General features: G+C 35.4%; 1 protein-coding gene across 2 annotated transcripts in view; it reads left to right on the forward strand.

The window, feature by feature from the left end:
• Positions 1-26,721, forward strand: part of LOC6039743 (FMRFamide receptor) — a 125,562-nt gene that overhangs the window by 64,709 nt on the left and 34,132 nt on the right. Inside the window, exon 1 of one of the 2 annotated variants that reach the window (XM_038258733.1) lies at positions 8,671-8,769. The exons of the other annotated variant lie outside the window; for it this stretch is intronic. The gene's annotated coding sequence lies outside the window, so the exon portion shown is untranslated. Of the gene's footprint in view, positions 1-8,670; positions 8,770-26,721 lie in introns of those variants that run through there. 2 annotated transcript variants of the gene reach the window in all.

Below are 26,721 nucleotides of genomic sequence, written 5' to 3' on the forward strand. Positions count from 1 at the left end.
AAACTGTTTTAATTTTTTCAAGGAAACTTTAACACAGGAATCTAAATCCAGCTTATTCAACTTCAAACATTTGTTCAAAACGTCAATAAGCTACGTGCGACAAGATTGCAAGATTGCAACGATATATCAAACTTCCCCCCATGGCCCCAAAGCCTTTATCCAGAACGATGTAATACTGTGACAATAAAGAAACATACAGAAACCCATTTTACGTCACCCGGATCGAAAACCTCAGAAGTTAGCCAAATCCATCAAAGATGACCTTCATTTGTTCCTGGAACAGGGACAACTTTTGCGACGACGACGACGACCATCATCGACGTCATCCCAATTCTATCCAACCAAGAGTCAAGAGCCACTTTCGGGGTGGCCCCGAGAAATTATGTTTCATTCCCCAGGACGGGATAGTTCATTGTTTGTGTGTTTTTTGTTAACGTTTGTTTAAGAAAAATGCCCAGGATCCACCTCCTCACAACGGGGATGTCTGGTGAAATTTGGTCACACACTTGGCATGCCCCATTCACCATGTGTATTATGAGAACGAAATTCTCCAGGGGAATGAACAGAGATTCTGGGACGGGCCAAAGTGGTCTCTTGGGGGAATGCTACGGATTGGCATCAAGTGTGTAGGTGTGGAAACAAGAAAATAACAGGTTCAAGATGACACACTTGGAGTAGAACTTTCTGGGGGCGAAACATTCCGAGAGCTTCGAAAGACAGGAAACTTATTGACTTTCGGAGTGTGGCATTTTGTTATGAGTCATAAGAATAGCAATGTTTATCAGCTGAAAGATGTGCGACGAGCTGAACAAAGCGGCATTGAATTTAATGAAAAATTCACAATTTTCAGGTTATTAAATATTCCACCAGAATGCTTCACCTAAAATGTTATCAGTGTAATCCTTCTGAAGTCCACTTAAACCGCTCCCGTTCAAGATAAAGCTGTGAGTTTAAGCAACGCAGCAGAAAGCCTAATCCGTGGCCTAAAACGAGTCACTAAGGAAGCCTAGAAGGTTGCTATTAGCTTTTTCAAGCTAACAACACGCAACAAAAGGCCACCCGAAATGAGATTTTATTGGGTTCCATAAATTCACCATTTTGAAGGTGGACTTTGCACGGGGATAAATTTCGGAGGCGAAGACCGCACGCATAAAGTGAAGCAATTGATGGCTTTCTGTATCGCCATTTGCTTGGAAAACTCAATTTGACCTGCTCAGTAGCCAGCAGCCAGCATGTTCCCTTGCAACGATCCTTGTGTCTGGAAATCCACACCACTGGAATTTTCTCGGTTGATTGAGCAAGCATGCTTTGCTGGAATTAATAGAATAAGTGCAGTGCATTCGGTGAAATTTAGATTGGCTTAAGCAAAAACCACTTCTATGATCAGAAATGCCTTTGAAGTTAGTCCCTGGCATATTTTGTCCTGTCTATCCGGACAGTTTCTTTGAAAGAATTATTTCACGAGAGTGCCATTTTTCTACGATAAAATTTTGAGCAAATCTTTCCAATAAATCGCCAATTAAGAATTAGTTTATCGTAAATAAAGCTACCAACTCTTGCTGAGCAAAAATCCGTACACGTGTTAATTTGAAATTTGTGACTTGAAAATAATCAAAAAAACGGCGTCTTAGTTTACGAATTTCACTTTGATATCAAAGTGCTTATGACTTGCACGTTTTGAAAACATTCTCATAATAAAACGTGATTATCTGTTTCAAATCTTTATATTATTATTTTTTTTTTCTTTGTTAAAAGATTAAGAAATATCGAAATGGCAATTTTATTTTACGCAAAATATCGAGTTTTCGAAAATTCTAAATTTCACAGGATTCCATAAGCCTTGGATTTTTATTGGATGAAGCTTCAAGGAATTTAAAAAGAACAATTCTCGGATTAGTTTTCAAAAAGACGAAAGAGCCAATGGTAAATAAAGCCTTTTTTGCATCGGTATTAGACCTACTTACAAAAAACCAAGTCAAAAATGCTTAAGGCAGGGGTGACCAAAGTAAGGCCCGCGGGCCAAACGTGGCCCGCGAGGTCATTTTTTGTGGCCCGCGGACCCATTTTGGATGATCATGTAAAATGGCCCTTTAAGGTGAAGCCGTTGATCATTTTCAAAGATAATTGATCATCACTCTAAAATGCAGTGTATTGAATTAAATTTTAGGAAATTCTGCACCAAAATGAATCAGCATGTGCCGGTTGTTGCCTTCTTGAAGCCACTGAAGGAACTTTCGATCTAAATCAAATGTGTTTCAAAATTTATATAATGTTGTGCTACAATCACTGACGTCCTAGTTGGCAATCATTGATTAATGACGATTTCCATAACTTTGCAAGGATAATTGTTACCAAAAGGAATCAGCATGTGTAGGGCACTATTCTAAACAACTTGTAGAAGGAATTTCGTCAAAATATTGATAGGGACGCAAAATTTATATTATTGAACGAAAAATCATGGCAATGATGGAATTCTTCACGTTAAATGATTTTATAATTCCTGGAAATTAAGGTTACGTTTATGCCTATTTTAACACGTTCCGTAACTGGTTTAAATGTGGTTAAAAAGAGTAAATTATGTCAAAATTTTCATCAAACATTTATTGAAATTTCATTAAAATTGGGTACTAAAGCCCTACGTCAATTTTTATGTACAACGGTAAAAAACACGATCAAAAACCATTTCAAATCCCTTTTTTCCTTTTTAATGCAAAAAAAATGTCAAGACAACATTTTTTCGATGGATCAACTATGGTTCCCATGAAACGAGGTGTCAAGTAGGAACTTTTCTGTCAAGAAGGACCGCGAGGTTAATTTTTCCAAATTGATTTAAAAATCCATTTTAAACTCTTTGTGGTCGTACAAAGGGTCATTGTACTCAGAAAAATAAGCTTTATCGCTGTAAACAACAATATCAGCAATCTAAGCTTCATTTTAATACCCAATTGGAGCAATATTTTTTGAAAAATCCTTAAGCAAAATTTTTAAAATAAAGTTTGCACAAAATTTAAATAAAAATACACACTTTTACAAAGTTTGTGTCATCCCTTCTGAAATATATTTAAAAAATTAATTTAAAAAAATCAATTTAAATACAACTTTAAAAATATCATTATATTGGTGAAATCACGATTTCAACAATCGTGATTTCACCAATCTATGAAAGATTTTATGATTTTTATAAAAAAAAATCCAATGGATTGGAGGCTTTTTTGTACAAAAATGTTTATTTTTTTTTTTGTTTTCTAATATTTTGTTTTTAGTTTTTATTGATTTAAATTTAAAAATATTTTTTTTCTCATATGGCCCGCAAGCTCATGTGAGCTTCAAATTTGGCCCGCCATTCAAAAACTTTGAGCACCCCTGGCTTAAGGGGTTACACACATATAAATCACCAAAAATGTCAGAGATTGGTTTGAGCACACACTTAAACTTTTTTACAAATCCATTTTCAGGGCATTATATATTTTTCAGGGCAATATATATTTTCAACTTTTAACAAAACAAATTTGAAGACATTTGGTTGTATCATTGCCGAAATATAGCTATTTAATGTTAGCAGTTTCAAAAAACGGGTGCCACGATATCTCAACATTGCCTCGACAAAATCGGCTCAAAATTTTGGTGACGATTCGTTAAGCCGGTCCCGTGTGCATGATGAAGCCCAAAAGTTCGTTTAAAAAAAGATAAAAATATTTTTTTGTTTTTCATATAAAAATCGCAAATTATGGAAATTTTCTTATTTATGTATCGATGGTGTAAATATTTTTTTAAATACACAAAATTTTCAAAAACTACGTGGTTTTGGAAAGATAAACAAACATCAAAACATTGTAAGATTGAAAAATGATCCGTATTTCTCTTAACACTGGAACGCCCAACGCATGTCCAACTTACACGGACGTCCAAGCCTCCCAAAAAAGTGGAACGGTAACTTCAACTCGCTGGTTCTCGGGCATAACTCAACCAAATCGGGACAATTCTTGTTTCCAGTGATTTGTAAGAATGTCTAGATGATTCTAAAATTTTGCAGAACTCGATTTGAACAAATCTTTAATTTCTGCGACCGAAAACATCGTTCCACCTTTTTTTTAAAAAAAAGACTGCCTTCGCGGAATTTTCGGCGAATTTTTTTTACAAGCGAAAAAAAAAGTTGGAACGATGTTTTTGATCGCAAAAAATAGAGATTTTATCAAATTAAGTTCTGCAAAGTTCTAGAATCATCTAGACATCCTAACAAATCACTGGAAAGAAGAATCATCTTGATTGGTTGAGTTATGCCCGAGAACCAGCGAGTTGAAGTTATCGTTCCAACTTTTTTGAAGCCTTGGGCGTTGGAATGTTAAACAAAATTATTAGAAAAATTATATTTTTTTTAAATACACGGATAAAATCAAATCCCGAATTCGTGAATTGTGTTCATAAATTTAAGAACTACGAAGGAATATACTCACGTTTATAGTGCAAATGCACCATACTTATGAATAAACTCCTTCGTAGCTTTAAAGTTTTTTAACGCAATTCACGAATTCAGGATTCGATTTTTCCGTAAATTATAAAAAAATATTGTGAATACAAAGAGACGAGTTGTTCCTTTTAATTTCGCTATATATTTTTAATATCTTGACAAATACGTATTTCGTCTACTACTTGCAGACTTCATTAGTGTTCTGTTCTCGACTGAAGGTTTATCGCTGGTGTATCCATATTTGTAGTTACTGTAGGTACTACCTCCTCGTTCTTCTTTTGTGCCTGTATAGGTAACAACTTAAACAGCCACGTTGAGCCGTTACCTGAATCCTTGTTGAGTAAACGTTTGTTGCCTGCCTTGAAGATTTCCAAACTTTCAGCGACAGCCAGCTTCGATGGGTTAGTGATGTGTCTTAAGATGACCGCGTCGCTAGTTGTGATGTTATGTTTTTCCTCGATGATGTGTTCGGTTAATGCTGACTTGAAATGGGGGACAAATCCTTTCCGTTTTTCCTCCATGGCAATTTTGACATATGTGTTTATATGCTCATCCAACCTGGTTTGCAGCAATCTCTTAGTTTGTCCAATGTAGCTCATATCACAGTGGCCACAGGATACCTCATAGATATACAGTATGTAAAAAAAGTATTTACACCCCTTGGGCACTATGCACATTTTGTGATGAAACATGTAAACAATTTAATGTTGACATAAACCTAGTACTACGTTTTGTTCAGAAACTCATGCCGAAAATTTTGCTGCAAAAAGCTCATGAAAAGATGTTTTCTATAAAAGTTATATAACAAATACTATTACAAAAATAAAAATGGTGCAAAAAAGTTTGTACACCTTTCGAAAAATTAACATAAATAAAGTTATTTGTTGAAAATCACCATAAATCCTGTCTCCCAACTCCAAATAGGCATCCTTGACTGATTAAAAAAATAATTTGGATTGATTATAAAGTTTACTAATTACTTAGTATAAAAGTTTATATAACTCTGGAAATTCTATATAAAACTTATCTAAACTTTATTTTGCAAACTTTCAATTTAACTAAATGTCAATATATTACCATAGAATTGCTAAATAAACATTTTGGAGTGGGTATAACACCATTTTGGGGTCTTTGTATCGCTAGAATAGATTTTCGTTGGAATTTCGTACCAACCCGGAATTACGTCGTCGAAAAATCCGCCGGCATCGAACCGGTCCACAATTCACAAGTTAACCTATGTGGCATCGGAAAGGGCATAAAATTTCCGATCTTTGATACCCATACATCTAGGTTTTCTATAAAACCCACGTTTTTAAATACCTGGGCAAAAAGTAAGTTTGATCCACGAGAACAAAAATTACGAAATTCCATACATTTTTGGCAGATTGCTCAAACGAAACCATAATAACGTTTTTGCCTAGGTATTTAAAAACGTGGGTTTTATAGAAAACCTAGATGTCTGGGTATCAAAAGATCGGAAATTTTATGCCCTTTCCGATGCCACATAGGTTGACTTGTTAATTGTGGACCGGTTCGAATGCCGGCGGATTTTCCGACGACGTAATTCCGGGTTGGTACGAAATTCCAACGAAAAATCTATTCTAGCGATACAAAGACCCCCAAAACGGTGTTATACCCACTCCAAAATGTTTATTTAGCAATTCTATTGTAATATATTGACATTTAGTTAAATTGAAAGTTTGCAAAATTAAGTTTAGATAAGTTTTATTTAGAATTTCCAGAGTTATATAAACTTTTATACTAAGTAATTAGTAAACTTTATATTCAATCCAAATTATATTTTTAATCAGTCAAGGATGCCTATTTGGAGTTGGGAGACTGGATTTATGGTGATTTGTCAACAAATAACTTTATTTATGTTAATTTTTCGAAAGGTGTACAAACTTTTTGCACCTTTATTTTTGTAATAGTATTTGTTATATAACTTTTATAGAAAACATATTTTCATGAGCTTTTTGCAGCAAAATGTTCGGCATGAGTTTCTGAACAAAACGTAGTACTAGGTTTATGTCAACATTAAATTGTTTACATGTTTCATCACAAAATGTGCATAGTGCCCAAGGGGTGTAAATACTTTTTTTACATACTGTATATCATATCAATATCATATTTTTTTTTGCAAATCGTACTACAGTTAAAGCTCGCACAGGCGTACACTTTGTATTTATTCGATTTCTCTAACACGACACTAAATTTGTACATTGGAACAAGACGAACAAGTTGCTTCAAAAAGATTGCAACAATATTTTGTAATTTTAGAGTAATCTGCGCACTATGCGAGGAATAACTGTATTTAAGGGTGCACATCAACCAAGGCAATTTTTGTCTTCTTATTAGAAATGGTCAAACTTAAGGAGCTATTGACCTGCGGCAAACAAACAAACAAACAAACTCGCGCTTTTTGGCAGTTTGCCTGGATTTGTTTGTACAAACGTCAGCCTGCATACATTTTGCATTGTTTGCGAGTTTGGCAAACTGTCAAACACGAAAAAGTGCGAGTTTGTTTGTTTGTTTGCGATAGTGTAATGACTTCTTTACAGAACCAAACCTGCAAAAAACTGACGACACTTAAAGGGATGCATAAATAATATAGCGATAGTTTGTGTAATTGTGAAGATACTAAAATATCTGCAACAAAAATCTTGGTACAAAAGGTCTGGTTGATTGGCACCATTAAGAGAAAAACTAATAAACATTATAAAAAATGTAAAAAAAAAGATAAAAATACTCAGATTTTATGTTTTGGCAGAACGCTAATTACGGGAATTGTTTTTTTTCTGTAGGTAGGGGAAATATACCCATTTTAATCAGTCTAAGCCGTTCGACCAATTCTCATCACTTTTGCAGTTTTCTGCTATTTAATCAGCATTTTCAGGCACACCAACAATGGAGAGTTGCTTGCTCACTTTTATTTGAGCTATTTATTACTTAGGAACAATCGAAAACACTTTATTAAAGCTGTAATTCATGATCAAAGTGCTGATAGGCCGATAATAGAAATAGGCTGAGAAAGGGTATAGTTCCCCTATATAAGAATATTCAATAGGTAGTATAAAATTATTAATATTGGTAACATTAAAAGTCGAATTTTTTATAATATTTTTTTTTAAATACAGTCCAGACTTGATTATCCAAAGGCCTTGACAAAATTTTACTTCGGATAATCGAATCAAGAAACAAATCTTTTTTTCGCTGTCTTATTTTTATTGTTGAGCTTTAGTAGGACCTCTAAACCACTCTTAAGTGATATATATTTTTTAAATCCAATATGGCGGCCAAAACCACCATGGTGATGAAATATTGAAAAAAAGCTTTTTTTAGTTTTCTAGTCAATCTACCATTCGAATTTGATGTTAAAAGTAAGAAAACCAAAAAATACGATTTTTGAACCTTCTGAAAAGCGAACTTCCGATAATCGAGTAATAAAAAAATCTAAAACTTGATGAATAGGGAAAATATACCCATTTTCACACTAAGCTTTTCTGCCTAGCTATTTATTACTTTGAATTAGAATTAAAAAAAACACTTTATGAAAGCTTTTATGTATGAGCAAGATCTGTTGATGATATATTTCCTCTACTATAGACTGATAAAACTAACTCAAGTTTCTTTGTCTGCAGAGCAAACCTCGTCACTGACTCTGATTTCTGTGGCTCCCATTTGATTGAACCAAAGAAAGTGTTTATATTTCCTAATGCGATTAAGAATCTTGAAATGATCATCACAATCCATCCCTTTTTGAAGAAATTCCAAGTCGCCTTTCAAGTCACTCCAGATAGTGCTGCAAAGGGGGCAGTCTCAACTAATCATGGCTTAATCTTTACTAACAATATTAGCACAAAACTTCCTTCCTTCCTCCCGCTTTGTGAAAGCTCTGCCTCAATCTCGCTAAAGATAGCCGGAGGCGGCGGCTGCCGTTCCATTTCCTTCTCACCAATCCAATCCGTTTACTTAGGATTATTTGTTCCGTTGCTTCGCGCCTGAGAGGGAGGGCAAGGATGGAAGTGTGGAAGGAGCTTTTCTTCCGTCGTGTTAGGTTGGCAGAGAGCTTTGAGAGTTTGCTGAGGCTGATCCTTTTCGAGAGCAGTTGATTCGATTGCATTTGAAAGTGGGACCATGAATTCGTACTAATCTGGCACGAAAACAGTTTGAGTCCGAAAGTTGCTCAATTGTGGAGTTAAATTGATTTGAACCTTTGCTTTGATTAGCTATCAATAAGTAATCAAGGGTCTGTATCTCTCTCTTTTAAGGTACATGCTAGTGACAGGAAGCTACACCCAGTAAGTAACTCTGCGATGTTTAGATTTAGATGAAAGGCACAAATCGCGTCTAATTACATGCCATTAGTTCTTCACGTGTAATTAAACCTCGCAATGGATCACCTAACATCCGAAACTACAGTAGTGCTATCGATTTTCTACCAAAAACAAATCGCAGTTCAGTCAAGCAATCGTAATCACATCCGGCGCTGTTTCATTACGATTTGGCCTACCCCAAGTTCGGCACCAATGTCGTTCGATTAATGATAGGATCAGCACAAATGAAACTTGTAATTTGTACTAACGAGTTTCAAGGCTGAATCCCCTTCCCGAGAAATTCGATGTTTTAATGCTACAAATAACACAGCAGGCGCCCCCAACCCTGGTTACGGCGCACGATTGAATTTTTATAGTCCATTGAACCGCCAAAATCTAAACACTAATTGCGATGTATTTGCATAAATCGAATCCACATGGCGTTCTGCCGCGTAGGAGTCGTGTGGCCTCGACAAGTCGACGTCCAAAGTGCCGTTTGGTGCGCCTTTTGAGAAAATACCGGAAGGACTGCTTTTACGTCCCCCCCCCTCGATACTGGCCCTGGTGGTGGGAGTTCGAGGGGGTTTTACGATCCCATTCCGGCATCTGGGCTAGCATATCGCAGCAGCATCAGTTCTTCCTAGAGAGAGAGAGAGAGTGATTTGCGTGTGCCAAACGCCATGGGATGATGACACCATGGCATCGAGCCTGGTCTAGCTGGTGTACTACAATGATGCCGGCGATTTGTAGCGATACTTGTTTTTATGATTTTCATAAATTTAATATTCATTTGTTCGCGTTGGCGCTGGTTTTCGACCGATGACGCCAAGAGTTAGTACTAACGAGAGATTATCGATTTTGTTTGGGCTGGTGTAGGCTCAAGCAGGGCATCACAACTTTTTTTGGTATCAGTGTATGCAATTGAAGAAAACAAATCTACGACAGATAAAGTAAGTATTTTTGTAAAGCAAACTGAAAAAAATGGGACCCGCGGTGAAGGTGGCATTTTTCGAGACGAGATTTGTCTGACCACGCCTTCCGTTGGGTGGGGAAGTAAATTTTGGCCCGGTCTAACCTAGAGATTAGGTCGTTAACTCAGTCCAGGTGCAGGAGTCATCTCCCTGGGTCCTATCTCGGTAGAGTCGCTGGTAGGCAGTTGGACTCACAATCCAAAAGTCGTCAGTTCGAATCCCGGGGCAGATGGAAGCTTAGATGTAAAAAGAGGTTTGCAATTGCCACAACAATCAAACCTTCGGACACATAGTTTTGAGTAGGAATCCCGCAATCGTGAACGCCAAGGCAATGCTGTAGAACGAATAATTTGATTTTGATTTGAAACAAAAAAAAAATGTGAATTACTTGTCAATATTTACTGTATCGTTATAACATACGCCATCCCCGCTTCGTGACTGTTCCCATACTTAATTTTATTTTTTCTTGTTTTTAACGTGGGTTTTTAAAATATTTTTAGGGAACTTAAAAAGGCATTTCTAGCGCTTATGTTTAGGATGGTGCAAAACCTGTTAATGGAGAAAATTTCAAAAATATTTTGTAAATGCAAAAACGCATACGTCATTGAAAACGACTTCAGCACACATTTACTGTTTAGATATTTATTTTTAATGTTCAGTTTTTCGTAATTTAAAAAATATTTGGCGAAGGCTAAACATTTTTTGAAAAGCTAAGTATTTTGGTTTTACTTGGTGATGGGACTGCTATTTGGTCAGATACAACATCTTTAAATCTAAATTGAGAAAAATTTGTTATTCTCAGTATCGTCTAATTATTCCTCATTTCTAACTCACGGTAACTGGAAAACTATCGGTTCAATTTTCAATATTTAAAAATACAACGTGAATAAAATTCAAAACAAAACTTTAAAATTTCCGTTCAAACAAAGACAAAGATCCTGATATACCTTAAACTGTCAAAATAAGAAAAAATATTAAAACAATTAAAACATTCAAGATTTGATCATTTATTTTTTATTTTGCGGTTCTAAGCTGAGCAGTTCTCTCAGATTTCGCTCATTCGTTTTTTTTTTTGTACTTTTTAATCAGACTGAAACTTTTTTTGGTACCTTCGGTATGCCCAAAGAAGCCATTTTGCATCATTAGTTTGTCCATATAATTTTCCATACAAATTTTGCAGCTGTCCATAAAAAATGATGTGTGAAATAAGGACTACACTGAAAAAAATGATACACGGTAAAAAAATGAGTGATTTTGAATTTCACTTTTTGTCACTAAAATTTGTTTTGCAAAAAACACTATTTTTTATTATCATTTTTATGTGTTAGGGGACATCAAATGCCAACATTCCAGAAATTTTCAGGTTGTGCAAAAAATCTTTGACCATGTTATGAATTTTTCAATCAATACAGATGGTTAATTCTCCGCCAACTCACACAGCAGTTGCCCCGACCCCTCTTCGATTTGCGTGAAACTTTGTCCTAAGGGGTAACTTTTGTCCCTGATCACGAATCCGAGGTCCGCTTTTTGATATCTCGTGACGGAGGGGCGGTACGACCCCTTCCATTTTAAACATGCGAAAAATGAGGTGTTTTCAATAATTTGCAGCCTGAAACGGTGATGAGATAGAAATTTGGTGTCAAAGGGACTTTTATGTAAAATTAGACGCCGATTTGATGGCGTACTCAGAATTCCGAAAAAAACGTATTTTTCATCGAAAAAACACTAAAAAAGTTTTAAAGTTCTTCCATTTTCCGTTACTTGACTGTAATTGTTTTTGGAACATTTCATTTTATGGGAAATTTAATGTACTTTTCGAATCTACATTGACCCAGATGGGTCATTTTTTCATTTAGAACAAAATTTTTCATTTTAAAATTTCGTGTTTTTTCTAACTTTGCAGGGTTATTTTTTAGAGTGTGACAATATTCTACAAAGTTGTAGAGCAACATCACGAGTTATCGCGATTTTACGAAAAAAAAGTTTTGAAAAAGCTGGTCGTCATCGATCATGGCCGTTCGTGGTCACCCGCGACAGACATGGACGACGAAACAAAGAGAAACGCAAAAAGTAACTTTTTCAAAACTTTTTTTCGTAAAATCGCGATTACTCGTGATGTTCATAAGCAAACCCCTTATGTCTATATTTCAAAATTTTTATAATTGTCTGCTCTACAACTTTGTAGAATATTAATACACTCTAAAAAATAACCCTGCAAAGTTAGAAAAAACACGAAATTTTAAAATGAAAAATTTTGTTCTAAATGTAAAAATGACCCTTCTGGGTAAATGTAGATTCGAAAAGTACACTAAATTTCCCATAAAATGACATGTTCCAAAAAATTTTACAGTCGAGTAACGGAAAATGGGAGAATTTTTAAAACTTTTTTAGTGTTTTTTCGATTAAAAATGCGTTTTTTCGGAATTCTGAGTACGCCATTAAATCGGGCGTCTAATTTTACATAAAGTCCCTTTGACACCAAATTTCAATCTCATCACCGTTTCAGGCTGCAAATTATTGAAAAACACCTCTTTTTCGCAAGTTCAAAAATGGAAGGTGATCAGGGACAAAAGTTACCCCTTAGGACAAAGTTTCACGCATATCGAAGAGGGGTCGGGGCAACTTTTCCCGATTTCGTGTGAGTTGGTAGAGAATTACCCAGATTTAAAAAAAAATCGAATTATTGGTCGCACAAATTTTTCAACTTCATTTTTCGATGTAAAATCAAACTTGAAATCAAAAAGTACTTGAGTGAAATTTTGGTAAAGTGCACCGTTTTCAAGTTGTAGCCATTTTTAGGTAACTTTTTTGAAAATAGTCGCAGTTTTTCATTTTTTAAATTAGTGCACATGTTTGCCCTTTTGAAAATAATATTTTTGAAAAGATGAGAAAATTCGCTATAATTTGCTTTTTTGAACATTGTTGATACGACCTTTAGTTGCTGAAATATTGCCATGCAAGTGTTTAAAAACAGGAGAATTGATGTTTTCAAAGTCTTACCCAAACAACCCATTAGCCTTATTGATTATTCTTAAAAACGATCAAATTTTTAGTAAAGTATTATTTTCAATTTAAAAATGAATGAAATCCATGATTTGTCTAAGTGATAACAGTTCAATTGTAAGAAAATTAACATATTTTTATGCATTGTTCGTCTTGCCCTACTAGTTGAGTAGAACGTACGGAAAGTCTATAATTAAAAAAAAAAATTACAGTAAAAAACAGGACTTTTTAGAAACTTGTTCTATCTAGAATAGGATGATTATTTAAAAATCCGACAGTTTTTTATTCACGTTTTTAATGGGTTTAACGAGTCTTTCCTTAGCTCGTTACACTTGTCCCACTTTCCCCTAATCCAGTTGCGTGTAAATGGTCTTAGTTTAAAATAAATCTTGCATTATTTTATGAAATTTTATGTACACCCTGAAATATGTAGCCTATCAGTATGGCAAACCTACTTGACCGAAATGTCAAGCTGACATATGCGTTGTCCATTCTATTCTTCATCGGCCTAATGGTTGAGCGGGCTAAGGCGCCAGTCCTTACTGTTGGTGCTGGTTTTGAATTCCGTCGGTTGCAATTTTTTTTTGTATTTACAAAAATGGTACATGTAGTGTGTAATATAAAGTGTCTTTTTCGCAAACATGATGTGCATGCTTTTGCATGCGATTTTACCATCAGATTTTACTTCTGACCAATCTTTGATTTCATGAAAAAGCCGGATTTGACCACCACAAGAGGCTTTGTACAAGAAATATTCGTGGATTGTTTTTAATTTTAGTTGATAGGGAAAATTGTTTAATTCCACAAAATATCCAAACTCCACGAATTTCACGCTGTTCGCGAAATCGTGAAAATTCACTAACCCTACTGTTGTCATATCCATCTGCCAATTCAGAGGCAACTTGCTTGCAGTGCAGAAACGAGAAATCAGTTTTCCACCAAAGAGCAAATTGACTTTCAGATCATGTTCGCACAGTTGCAGCAAAACAGCTGCTGGGGGTTTTCCTCCACTTTACGGATTAGAAGAATTTGAGCAAATACGATTGAGACCAGCGCTGGTCAAACTGTAGAGCGTTGTAAGTTTGAACATAATTTTATTTCATTCAGATTCAATTAAGATGCGGGTTTAACATATCAAGCTTTAACCATGACTATCAGCCACCGTCACCGATAAGCCGCAGTAAATCTTTCACGACCTCACGGGAGCCGGCATCGATTCCATCACTATCTGCCGGACCCGGTTGCCATCAGCAATGCGACAGGTCATCGGAACGCAGGTCGGATCCCCTTTTTTATTGAAGGGGTGCGCGCTCTGAGTAGGGTCAAACCAAGTGGAAATCCTTTTTTTTATCATCATCGCTATCATCGATGAAGGATGCCCGATTGGAATTCTTGGATCATCGCGCTGTGATCCGTCCGGTTCAAGTGGTGAGGACTATACGGATACGCATATTCAAATTACGAACCGAACGACTGGGACTGGCAGCTCGGAATTCGTAATCGTTTGTAAGAAGGGACAAGCGAAGAAAGCTGAAGCTGGTAAAGTTACGCGCTTGAAGAATTTCACTGCTGTTTAAATAGGGAGCTTACATTGTTGTTTGACATAAAAACTTTCGTTTCTCAAATAGTTCATTTTTTCAGTTATCATAGGATGTACAGTCCAACATTAGCTTGAACACAAAAAAAAAACGATTCAAATGAATAGCAACTATTAAGGAAATCGTCAGAATAAACAGCGCTTTTCCTTGTCAGCAAAAATTTCCAATTTGTCGAGTGCTGGATTACACCACGGCTGCTGCAGCTCGATCGGCAGTAATTAAGCATTTGAGCCAAAAAGTTCATTTCGCTTGAAACGGTTTTCCCCCATACACACAGTTTTTGGCATTTCGTGGGCATCCATGAGCCGGGATGAGGGAAATTAATTAAATTAAGTCTCAACCCCGGCCGCGCGCTTTTGCCGAGTTGGTCGCTAAACCCTCATCACTGCTGCTGGCTATAGGCGCAGACACTGTTTGCAGAGGGGCACAAATATTTAGGATTGCTTTTTTATGTTTCCTCTACAGTTTTGAATTTTTTCTCATGTTTTGCTCGACTGTTTGTGACAGAAAACGTTACCACTGTTGTGATGGCCCGCGGCAGAACATGAACGCCGACTAATCTATTTGCGGTAGGATAACTAAAACTCGCAAAATAAACAACTCCACGTGGGCTTGTAGCTTCTCTTTTAAATTCTTATGTGTAGAACTTTTTAGTAAAGCATATTTTCAAAGTTAAGGGAAATTCTCGTATGTTTGGCTTAATAAGCTCTCGCTCCTAACTCCACCCAATTTGATGATTAACACTAGAGCAACTCTACCAAAACCGGAAATGGATTTTATTTGCCTTCCCTATGACCAAATAAGCTATTTTGCGTCATTGGTTCACCCATACAAGTCTCCATACAATTTTGGCTGCTGTCCATACAAAAATTGTATGTAAATATTCAAATAACTGTAACTTTTGAGTGAATTTTTCTGATCAATTTGGTGTCTTCGGCAAAGTTATAGGTATTGTTGAGGACTATTGAGAAAAAAATAGGTACACGGGAAAAAAAATTGCCTATTTTTTATTAATTTTTTTTACAAAAACTCAATTTCCCAAAATACGTATTTTTGATTTTCGAGATTATTTGATATGTTTAAGGGGACAAAAATCCGCAACTTTTGAGCCATAGAGAAACATGGTCAAATAATCTTCCACTGAGTTATGAATTTTTGAAAAAATAGTGATTTTTGGAAAAAATCGAAGTTTCATGCAAAAACAAATTTGACTTCATTTTTTAATATAAAATTGAATTTCCAATCGAAAAGTACTTCACAGATTTTTTGATAAAGGCTCTTTCAAGATATAGCCACCAAAAGTTTGATTCAAGCGAAATATTTGCAGTTTTTCGATTTTTTAAAATAGTGGCCATGAGCGACCATTTCTAAAAATATTTTTTTTTTGAAAACTTCAGAAAATTTTCTATAAAATTATCCAAGAGACATTGAAGATTCGACCTCTAGTTGCTGAGCATCTTTTTATAGCTGAAAAATGTGTCTCTAGGGCATTTTCAAATATGAGTGTGACAGTGTTGTAAATGAGTGATAGAAAAGCTATCAATAGATTATCTCCGCACCAAAAATATCCGAGAGTGTAGCTGCCGTCACTATACTGCCGTTCTACGCATAATTGTCCCATGTCAGTTTTTGACAATTTTGACTTTATGCCATTTTTAAGTTTAGTCTGATGTGTACTTTAAGAAAAACACATAAAATCTGATACTCTGTTCGGAAACTCATCAAAAACAACACCAAGTCTGTTTGTCCCATCGTTAAACTTCTACGCATAATTGTCCCACCAAGTATTTTCTTACACGGAATCATTAGTTTTACTAAGCATTATGCCTTGTTTACCTGTTGTATAGCAAGAGAAACACAAATAATGGTGATAAACTGCTAACTGGGGTGATTAGGGACACATAGGGCAAATAGGAACCCACGGGACAATTATGCGTAGAAACACAGAAATCGGTCGAAAAATTTCAATTGCGTTTTTCTCAGTTGCACTTTTTTGAACATGGGACAAGTATGCGTAGAACGGCAGTATAGCTTGTGAGATCTCTTCTTGTGTCTTGAGATTCCCAGTGATGGCATTCTCTCTCTATAACTCCTCCTCTTTTCCACGACTATGCGCTCTCACCGCTGAGTCTCTCAATCTCTCAGAAAACTGCAATGAGAGAACGCGAGATGGCGATTAGAAGCCGACCACGCATGACGTCCCGTTAAACTGCGTTTGCGAAATTGGTTTTGTGGCGGCTTTTGAGGTTAAACGCTGTTGCGGTAGGATGATCGTGGAAGCAGGAATGAGAGAGAAAAGGAAAATGTCAATCGCGAGTGTGTAAACACGAAAACGTGTTCAGCTATTTTCGGCGCTGAGAGATTCAATAAGGAGAGAAGAGCAGTTGTATTTGAGGCATGAATATTCAGGTTGGATAATTGTAGTTGCTGAGAGCTGATATTTTGATATTTTAACAACCCTGGAGTGTGTTTAATGCCACAATTTTTGTTTAGCAATTGCTGCTCTAACTGTAGCATAAGAAATTTGTTTAATTTGAAATTAAAAGAAACTGGTACAGCAGAGAGTTAATAAACAAAAAAAAACAATACCAAGAAAAGCTCCAGACCAGTGTTCATTATTTACCACTCCTGGAAGATGAATGGATAATTGCTAAGGCAACGGGATGGTGATTACGTCGGTTTTTGGTCGGTCCTAATCAAGTATTTCAGACAGTGTATGATAAAAGAAGGCCTTTTTCGTCTCGACAGGCTGGACAAACAAGGCCTAATGAAGCACATCTGAGGAATTTTGTAGACTTTTTGTGCCTTTGTTTGATTAATTTCAGATAGTGCTGGAAGGGACAGGTGTGTTGAAGTATGAAACAAATTATTCAAAAAAAAAACGTTGACTTTAAAAAACTTTTTTATGTTGTAATAAGCATTAGTGGCTCTCTAAGAAATGTCTTCCACCATCACCACAAGAAATTTCAATTTACCTCAGGAAGGATTAAAAAATCATACCCAACTCAACCGGCAAATGAATTCCTGTAGACAAGCAGAAACACGAAGTGATTTCATCACCTGTGAGCCCAATCCCGCCAACAGGTCTCTAAATGGTACTCTAGCAAATGGGCACAGCTTTCAGCTTTCCAACGTCGTCGTTTCAAAATGACTTAATTCTCCCGGTTTCCCAAGAAACGTACGCCCAAATCTGACCTATCTCAGTGCCAACGTTTTTTTTATATATTTTTTCTACATTTGTTGAAAGCCATTTTCACAGGTGGGTAATTGGAGGGAGAATTGGTTGAGTCAGGTGGTTCAAATGGGGTGTTTCTGGAGGGTGGAGGTTTAGGCCCAAGAGTCGAGAGGATATTTATTACACCCTCGGGGTGAGAATAAGAATTAGGATGGCGTATTTTTCCTTCTTTTTTCCATCTGGTTTCAATTTGTAAGGACGAATGGTTCTTGATCCATATCGTCGCCGTCGTGCTAACTTGTTGGACGTGCAGGTCAGGTCAAATTGAGTTAAGCACACCATTTTGCGCAGCTCAACACCTTTTGACTTTCACAGATCCCCAAAATTCGATTACAATTCTGAGATATTCTCTAAAAACTGAAAAAACTTCATGCATTTTTGTCACTTTTCATTTGAAAGGAATTTCAACCCTGTTGTGCTAGCTTGACACAGCCTGGAAATTGATGTAAGTGCGACAATTGGCCAAAGGGATCTCAGGTCAGAACGCGTTTGACACATGCACGAGCTCGTCTACCGTAAACATTTTCAATTATATTTCGGGACTCCGGTAACCAAATACAACCAAACTTCGAGACAATACACAGAATGGCCAACAAAACAAAACGTGTTTGTTATTGTTTACATTGCGTGCTCTTGTTTTTGTTTATTCAAGGTCAAACATTAAGACGCGTTTTCTCGGAACGTCAAAAAGCGACGTACGACAAGTTAGCACGACAGCGTCGGTATACCCGTTCATTGCTTAGGTTCGGAGAAAAAAAAAACAAACAGCGGGTAAGAAAAGCGTCACTTGAAGGAAAGGTGAGCTGTGAACAAGTGTTGTCATCATAAATTATGCGGCTGTTGTTTTGGCAATTTCTCAAAACTGATGTTTCAAACGGAGTGAGTGAAAAGACGCACTCTGTGGGCAAAGTCGTTGACGTCATGCTTTTGGCAACAAGGCAGGGAAGCGTTCATAGAATCATTGTACACGTGATATTATATGTGATTAGTGAATAGTGATAAGGGATGGAATAATTGCAAAAAATCTATTGCGCTTGCGAACTTTCTTCACCAGCGAAACAGAGGAGGTAAATCACATTTCCCTTGTGGACCACCAAACAGTGAGGTACTCCTCGATATTAGCTCCTGAAAAGTGCTAAAAAGTGCAAAAAAATGCCTCACGGCAAGAAAAAGAGGCGGTCCTCACCAGCAGGATCGGCAGATTTGAAGAAGCTAAAGAATGCCGAAGCGCTACCTGCAAAGCCAGGCAGTTTGGGCAAGGACGCTCAAAAATTGTCTGGAAACCAGTTCGCTACACTCCCTGTGGACGTGAGCGAGAAGGAAGAATTTGAACGACGGGAAAAGTTGCCACCCATTTTTGTGAAAACATCGTCATCGGATTCGGTGCGAAAGTGGCTGACCGGATTTATCAAATCTGGTGCTTTACGAGCTTCCATCCGCTTGTGTGCTGATGGACTCAAAATTCTGCTACCTACCAGAAAGGATTACAACTACGTTCGGGATTTCCTGAACAACACAAAGATTGAATACTACAGCCATGACGATCCAGGTAAACGCCCCATGAAACAGGTCCTCCGAGGCCTGTACGACATGGATGTGAGTGTGCTGAAAGAAGAGCTCAAAACTCTTAAGTTGAACGTGATCGAAGTCTTCAAGATGACGAGACACAACAAGGACATCAAGTATCGTGATCAACTGTACCTGGTTCATCTCGAGAAAGGATCGACAACGCCGTCTGAGCTGAAAGCAGTTCGGGCAATTTTCAACATCATCGTGTCTTGGGAACGTTATCGTCCAGTGCACCGTGACGTGACACAGTGTTCGAACTGCTTGCAGTTTGGACATGGTGGAAGGAACTGTTTCATCAAGAGTCGTTGTGCAACCTGCGGAGGTGAGCACAAAACTCAAGCTTGCAACACAATCAACGAGAACATCGAAGCCAAATGCTTCAATTGCGGCGGCGACCATTCTACCAAGAATCGAAGCTGCCCAAAACGAGCTGAGTTTGTAAAAATTCGGCAGCAAGCGACGACGAGGCACCAACCAAATCGTCGCAAAACACCACCAACTTTCACGGACGTGGATTTTCCTGCTTTGGCGTCGCCAGGAGCGGGATCTGTTCGAGTGGTTCCAAATCTGCAGCCATTGCCGTTGAATCAGCGGCCAAAAGTTGCAGAGAATACAACACCTCCAGGTTTCAGTCAGCAACCGAGGGGAAACCAACCAGCATCAACTGATGAAGGTAGCAGTGACCTGTTTTTACCACAAGAACTTCTGAACATTTTCATCGAGATGACAACAACACTGCGTGGGTGCAAAACTCGCCAGGAACAAGTAAGAACCCTTGGAGCATTCATCTTAAAATACAGTTCGTAGTTTACTCGTTCTAATGATTTTGAATAATTCAAAGAATTTTTATTTTAGTTTTAAGTTAGGATTAGTTGTTAAAGTGATTTTTTCTTTTTTTTTTACCCAAATGTATTCGATTAAATGCAAAAATGTAAAACAATTTGAAATAAATGAATGAATGTGAACAGTTAATAATAAAACGAAAAATACAACAAAGATGAAGAGCATTTAGCCATACCACTTAGAATGTAAATGAAATGTAATTATTATAAGAGAGTTCAATAAAGACATATTTAATTTCAAAAAAAAAAAGGAGGTAAATCACGCAAAAGTTAATCGATCCCGAACTTCTCGATTGAAATCAATCCGTAGCAACCAAGGAAATTGTTGTCTTCTTGTTCCAAAATTGTCAAACTTACGAACTCAATCCTGCAACAATCTGATTGTAAAAATAGTCATACTTTACTGTAAATAATTTTGTAGACACACGGAAAGAAGGTTTATCGTGAATCTTACTAAATTTCGGTTAAAAATCCTAAAAAAATTGGTTGTTTTTTCAACCACCAATTTTTTTAGCTGGAAATCCTAAAAATAAATCCTGGATTCGACAGCTGGATCCAGGTCCTAAAAATGATAAATCCAGCTAAATTTTTAGTAAATTTTACTAATTTGCAAGCTGGAAAAATGCTGTCAGTCTCAAAAGCTGTATGTTTTGAGAAGGTTTGTTAGCTATTTTAGCTAGATTTTGTGGTATTCTAGGAAGTTTTATAGTTAGCCCAGCAAGTTTTTAGGCTGTTTCAACTAGTTTTTTTGGAATCATTCTCAAAATTTTCCATTGATGGCTGCGAAGCCAGGTATTTTCACACATCTTTTTAGCTAGTTTAGTTAACTTTGCCACTATTCTTGGTAGGTGTTTTGGTTGGAATAGCTAATTTTTCCACTATTTTTACAAGTTTTCTTTCAAAAGCCTCCGTTGCTGCCTGCAAAGCACGCATTATTCACCCAGCCTTTTGGCTGATTTAGCTCGTTTCTTTTTTGTTCTTGCTTCGTTTTTCGGTAAGTCCAGCTAATTTTTCGACTGTTTTAACTGGTAATTTCGAAATCATTTTTAAAATCCCTTGCTGCCTGTAAAGTTGTTTTTTTATTTTCAAAAAGACTTTTTGCTGGTGTAGCATGATTTTCCGCTATTCTTGGTACGTTTTTTTGTAGTCCAGCAAGTTTTTCGGATGTTTCAATAGTTTCCAGGCTTTTTAAACTATGTTATAGTTGATCATCCCTATAGTACGGCTTTGTTATTCTATTGACAAATTAAAAATAAATAAATACAGGTAAACAAAAATACAAGAATACAAAAATACAAAAATACAAAAATACAAAAATACAAAAATACAAAAATACAAAAATACAAAAATACAAAAATACAAAAATACAAAAATACAAAAATACAAAAATACAAAAATACAAAAATACAAAAATACAAAAATACAAAAATACAAAAATACAAAATACAAAAATACAAAAATACAAAAATACAAAAATACAAAAATACAAAAATACAAAAATACAAAAATACAAAAATACAAAAATACAAAAATACAAAAATACAAAAATACAAAAATACAAAAATACAAAAATACAAAAATACAAAAATACAAAAATACAAAAATACAAAAATACAAAAATACAAAAATACAAAAATACAAAAATACAAAAATACAAAAATACAAAAATACAAAAATACAAAAATACAAAAATACAAAAATGCAAAATACAAAAATACAAAAATACATAAATACAAATTAAAATTAACATAATTTAACTTAATTTAACTTAATTCAACTGAATTTAACTTTATTTAAATTAATTTTACTTAATTTAACTTAATTTAACTGAATTTAACTGAATTTAACTGAATTTAACTGAATTTAACTTAATTTAACTGAATTTAACTGAATTTAACTGAATTTAACTGAATTCAACTGAATTCAACTGAATTTAACTTAATTTAACTTAATTCAACTTAATTTAACTGAATTTAACTTAATTTAACTTAATTTAACTTAATTTAACTTAATTTAACTTAATTTTACTTAATTTAACTTAATTTCACTTAATTTAACTTAATTTAACTAAATTTAACTTATTTTAACTTAATTTAGCTTAATTTAACTTAATTTAACTTAATTTAACTTAATTTAACTTAATTTAACTTAATTTAACTTAATTTAACTTAATTCAACTTAATTTAACTTAATTAAACTTAATTTTACTTAATTTAACTTAATTTAACTTAATTTAACTTAATTGACTTTAATTTAACTTAATTTAACTGAATTTAACTTAATTTTACTTAATTTGACTTAATTTAACTTATTTTAACTTAATTTTACTTAATTTAACTTAATTAAACTGAATTTATTTGAATTTAACTGAATTTTACTTAATTTACCTTAAGTTAACTAAATTTAACTCAATTTAACTCAATTTAACTGAATTCAACTGAATTTAACTTAATTTAAATTAATTTTACTTAATTTAACTTAATTTGACTGAATTTAACTGAATTCATCTGAATTCAACTGAATTTAACTTAATAAAACTTAATTTAACTTAATTTAACTTAACTTAACTCAATTTAACTGAATTTAACTGAATTCAACTGAATTTGACTTAATTTTACTTAATTTAACTTAATTTAACTGAATTTAACTGAATTAAACTGAATTCAAGTGAATTTAACTTAATTTAACTTAATTCAACTTAATTTAACTTAATTTAACTTAATTTTACCAAACAACTTTTAACAAAAATTGAACTAAATTCTACCAAATGTAACGAAATTTCAAAAAATGTATCTTAGTTTAATTAAATTTAACAAAAATTTCTAGATATAACCACACTTGACTAAATTAATTTCTTTTTTACTATGTTCAGTTTAATTATACTGAACTTAACTTTACTTAATTAAACTTGATTTTTAATTAATCATGATTTAACTAAATTTAATTACATTTATCTAAATTTTACTGATTTTAACAAAATTTAATCAATTTAGCTGAATTCTACTTTTTTCTAAATTCAACCAAATGTTATTCAAATTAACTTTCACTTAATTTAAAGTAATTTAACATTACTTAACTCTATTTTTTGATGTGCTTCAAAGGCATAAAGTGCCCTGCTCGTACGGATCTGTCAAACATTGGCCAGTCTATATCTAGACACTCTGTACCCGCAGCCTCCCCTCACGTAGACAGATGTCCATACAAAAAAAGTGGAGTGTGGACAAACGCCAGCCTCCACCTCCCCCGCCAAAGGGTTCACGACAAAAGGATGCCACCAATCGTCCAAACAAAAATTAGAGGCTCAACTTCTAACCTCTTTCCCTCAACACAAAAAAAAAACTTCTCACCTAATCAACTGAAGATCTCAGCCCGCAGAAAGTCTTCCTGGCTTTCAATCCATTCACTCACGCACCATCTCCACCTTTTGCACTTGCACTTTCAACTTTCAAACGCAGAATCGTCACAAAACTCCGCGAACTGAGCGGCTTAAACAGGATCAAACACGATACGAAACGTTCTCTTGCTTTGTGTTGGTCTCGAACTGATGATCTGTCAAAAAAACCATGCTGCCGGTAAAAAGTAGGCAAAATTGTGCTGAAACACCATTATTTTTGGTAAAATCTCTCCTGTCATTTTGATTTGGGCTGTCAGTTTTGGATAGCAAATCAGCAATCAGGGTTAGCTGTTTCACCAATCCCATGTTGGTAAATTTACCTGTAATTTTAGCTAATTTAACCAAAAAAATCACTGTTCCACCAATTTGAAGCCAGCTAATTTGAAATGTTAAATTTAAGATGGAACTCCTTTCCGTGCAGTGCTTTAGGAGATGAATGCAAAATTATATCGATAGTTTCTTTGTGAAAAAGCACTGGTTGATGTGCACCGTTAATGATTTTCCATGCGCGAGAGAGGAGAGCCATATTTCCTTCCGATTGTGTTTCTAGATGAGTGACAAATGATTTTCTGTTGATGATTTTTCTTCAAAGCAAAACCAATTTAATGTTTTTTTATTTCTAGGAGCTTTTACATGCTGCATCTAGATTTGAGATAGAATTTTTGAAAAATGTGGTTTGGTATTTGGAATTGTGAGAAAGTAAACTTTATGAGAAAATTTATTGATTTTGCTTGCCAGTATAGATAAACATAAATGATATTTCAAAACTGAACCATATCTAAAAAACTCGCTCCCAAGTTGAAACTGTTTATTGATACAACATATAACTCGTCAACTTCGTAAACAATGTTCATCACGTAATTATTGAGGCCAATCTAGAATCCTTTGAGCGTTTCATATGCGTGGGATTCGTATGTTACTGAGCAGCGTTATTCATACTTTGTTTACCATGAAAATGCATATATTGACTTTTTTGCTCAAAATATGCTTTTAAGCTGACCACTGATTTGATTTACTTCGTAGAATTTGATGTTGCAGCCAGTTTCAATTCAATTTAATCTGAAAAGAAAAAAATAAATTGTTTTATTATCCCTCACCTCCAGCTTCCACCGTATTTCCGTAAAATGCCTGTACAGAGCTTAATCTTTATAACTCATTCGCACTGGCCAGATTTAAAAAAGGCAGAAAATTAAAAACCCTTTTGGCTGAAAATCTGGATAAATGCCTTGATGAATGCAAAAAATACATTCTTTTAAATGTAAAAAATAAAAATTACATGCGAAACGTCGTGAAGTTGAAATAGCTACCTTTTGTCAGTTTATTTTTAAATTTTATCCAGCAATGTTCATTTTTTTTTCTGTTTGAGTATTAAGCCACTTAATCCTTATTACGAGAACTATTGTAGCGTGTTACCCATTTTTACTGTTATTAAGCATTTCCAGATCTATAACACAGTCCCTATTGAGAGGGAAAGTGCTGTTCCATCCAGATGCTGTAAACTCCTTTCCTTGTGCCTTGTGCGCTATGTATCGCTAGAACCGCGGTGACAATTTTTCGTGTCATTTTTCAAGCTCTTCCCAGCAGCTATTATTTGCCGCGCGGGGTCTTGTAAAGACAATTGTCTTTTGTGGTGCTATATTTGCGGTGTTCCCTTTGCTCTGATCTGGACAATGCGACTGGACTGCAGTGCAATACCGATCGGCTGGGCATTATTTACATACGAAGACACAAGGAGAGTATTTTGGGAAAGAGGCGCAAAGGAATATCCCAAGATCGATCACATGCTTGAAGAGCACGTGAAGCAACCGTTTTATACTCATGCGGTTGCTGCTACCTCTGAACTTAAACCTAAGGCTGCCACCCTGAGAAGAACCCATGACATTCCGCTTATGAGGCGAAACCCGTAACCATTCGGCCACAGAAGGTTGGCTAGCAATGTTCATACTCCAAGTGAATCGTGCGTTACCAGCTCCAGCGGGAAAATTCTGCTGACACATGGTACATTAGGGTGACCAAAATACGAGTTTTGCATTTCGTGTAAAATATTCGATTTCCATAAAACTTTAACTTTTATCCTTCATTCTGCAACATGAGATCAACGAGGTTATTTCATGATTTGATGTAAATTTACTACCCTAAGGGCACACCCACAACCCGCAGGAGGATGACCCTCGCCAGCTCGCTAAACATAGGTTCATGAATCACGGTACGGTTCGGTTCGGCCACCAACGTTACCGTAGGGCATCGGATAAAAATGGCTCCAGACTGGGATTTTTTTTCCTTTGTCGTTACCTGATAGAATGGTTCATTGCAAAGCCAGGATGACGACAGGTGCCGGGTAAATCGTGCGGAAAATGTGGTTGGTCAGTCGATTTCTTTTTTTTTTTCGTTTAGGGCTGACTGGATTTGTTGGATTCCAGGAATGTGTCCAGGCAGGATTTTAAATCATTTAGGGCAAAATCTGCTTGATTGGTTTGAAACTGCTTTGAAACGGATTTATTTAACCGATTAAGTTATAATTTGATTCAATGTATAATTCGTCACATTCAAACACTTTAGGATCTGAACACAGTGTTGAAATGAAAAAGAGTCACCTGGAAAAAAAATCGTAAAAAAGATCCAAACCTCCTCACGAAAAGTAGATTCGCCTTTATGCACTACTTGTTATTCAAATTGCTCCGATGCAAACAGATTGGCCAACAAGTTGGAGGATCGCAAACCGGTCTCTATATGGTAATACCGTGTGCCTTCAGCTACGGATGAAATGGCAGCGGTATTGGCAATATGTTCAGAAATTTCATTTCAGACATTAGCATGATTGAACAGCGGACTGGAAACCGTGAAGCTCGTCTACTCGTACAAATTTAAGTTGATGATTTTGTTGAGAGAAAAAAAATCACGAGCCACGTTTAATTTTGAATTAGCTGTACCTATTCAACGCCTGAAATTCCCAGATTGTCTGATTCTAAAAAGTAACTGATTGCAAAATGTTTGTAGCAAAATTCTTGCTACGAAAAGGTCTGATTGATGTTTTTACATTCATTTCTTTCATTTTTAAAGGTTTCCGAAATGTTGAACTTGATTTCAATTTTTAATTTTTCCAAAAACTTTACTAATGCGTCATGTATAGCGTCCAATTTCCCGGGGTTACAAAATTCTCGGAAACGCGAAATTTTTCAACAAATATCCCGGGAAATCCCAAAAATTCCGAGGAAATTTGAAATTTATCAAAAATTATTCTGATCGTGGTTCTGATTATATTTTGCAACAAAAATGTATAGAATAGCAACTTTAATGAGCATAATAAGTGTGCAGATCATGCCTT

This window comes from Culex quinquefasciatus, chromosome 3 (assembly GCF_015732765.1).
Source record: "Culex quinquefasciatus strain JHB chromosome 3, VPISU_Cqui_1.0_pri_paternal, whole genome shotgun sequence".
In the NCBI taxonomy this organism is placed as follows: Eukaryota; Metazoa; Arthropoda; class Insecta; order Diptera; family Culicidae; genus Culex; species Culex quinquefasciatus.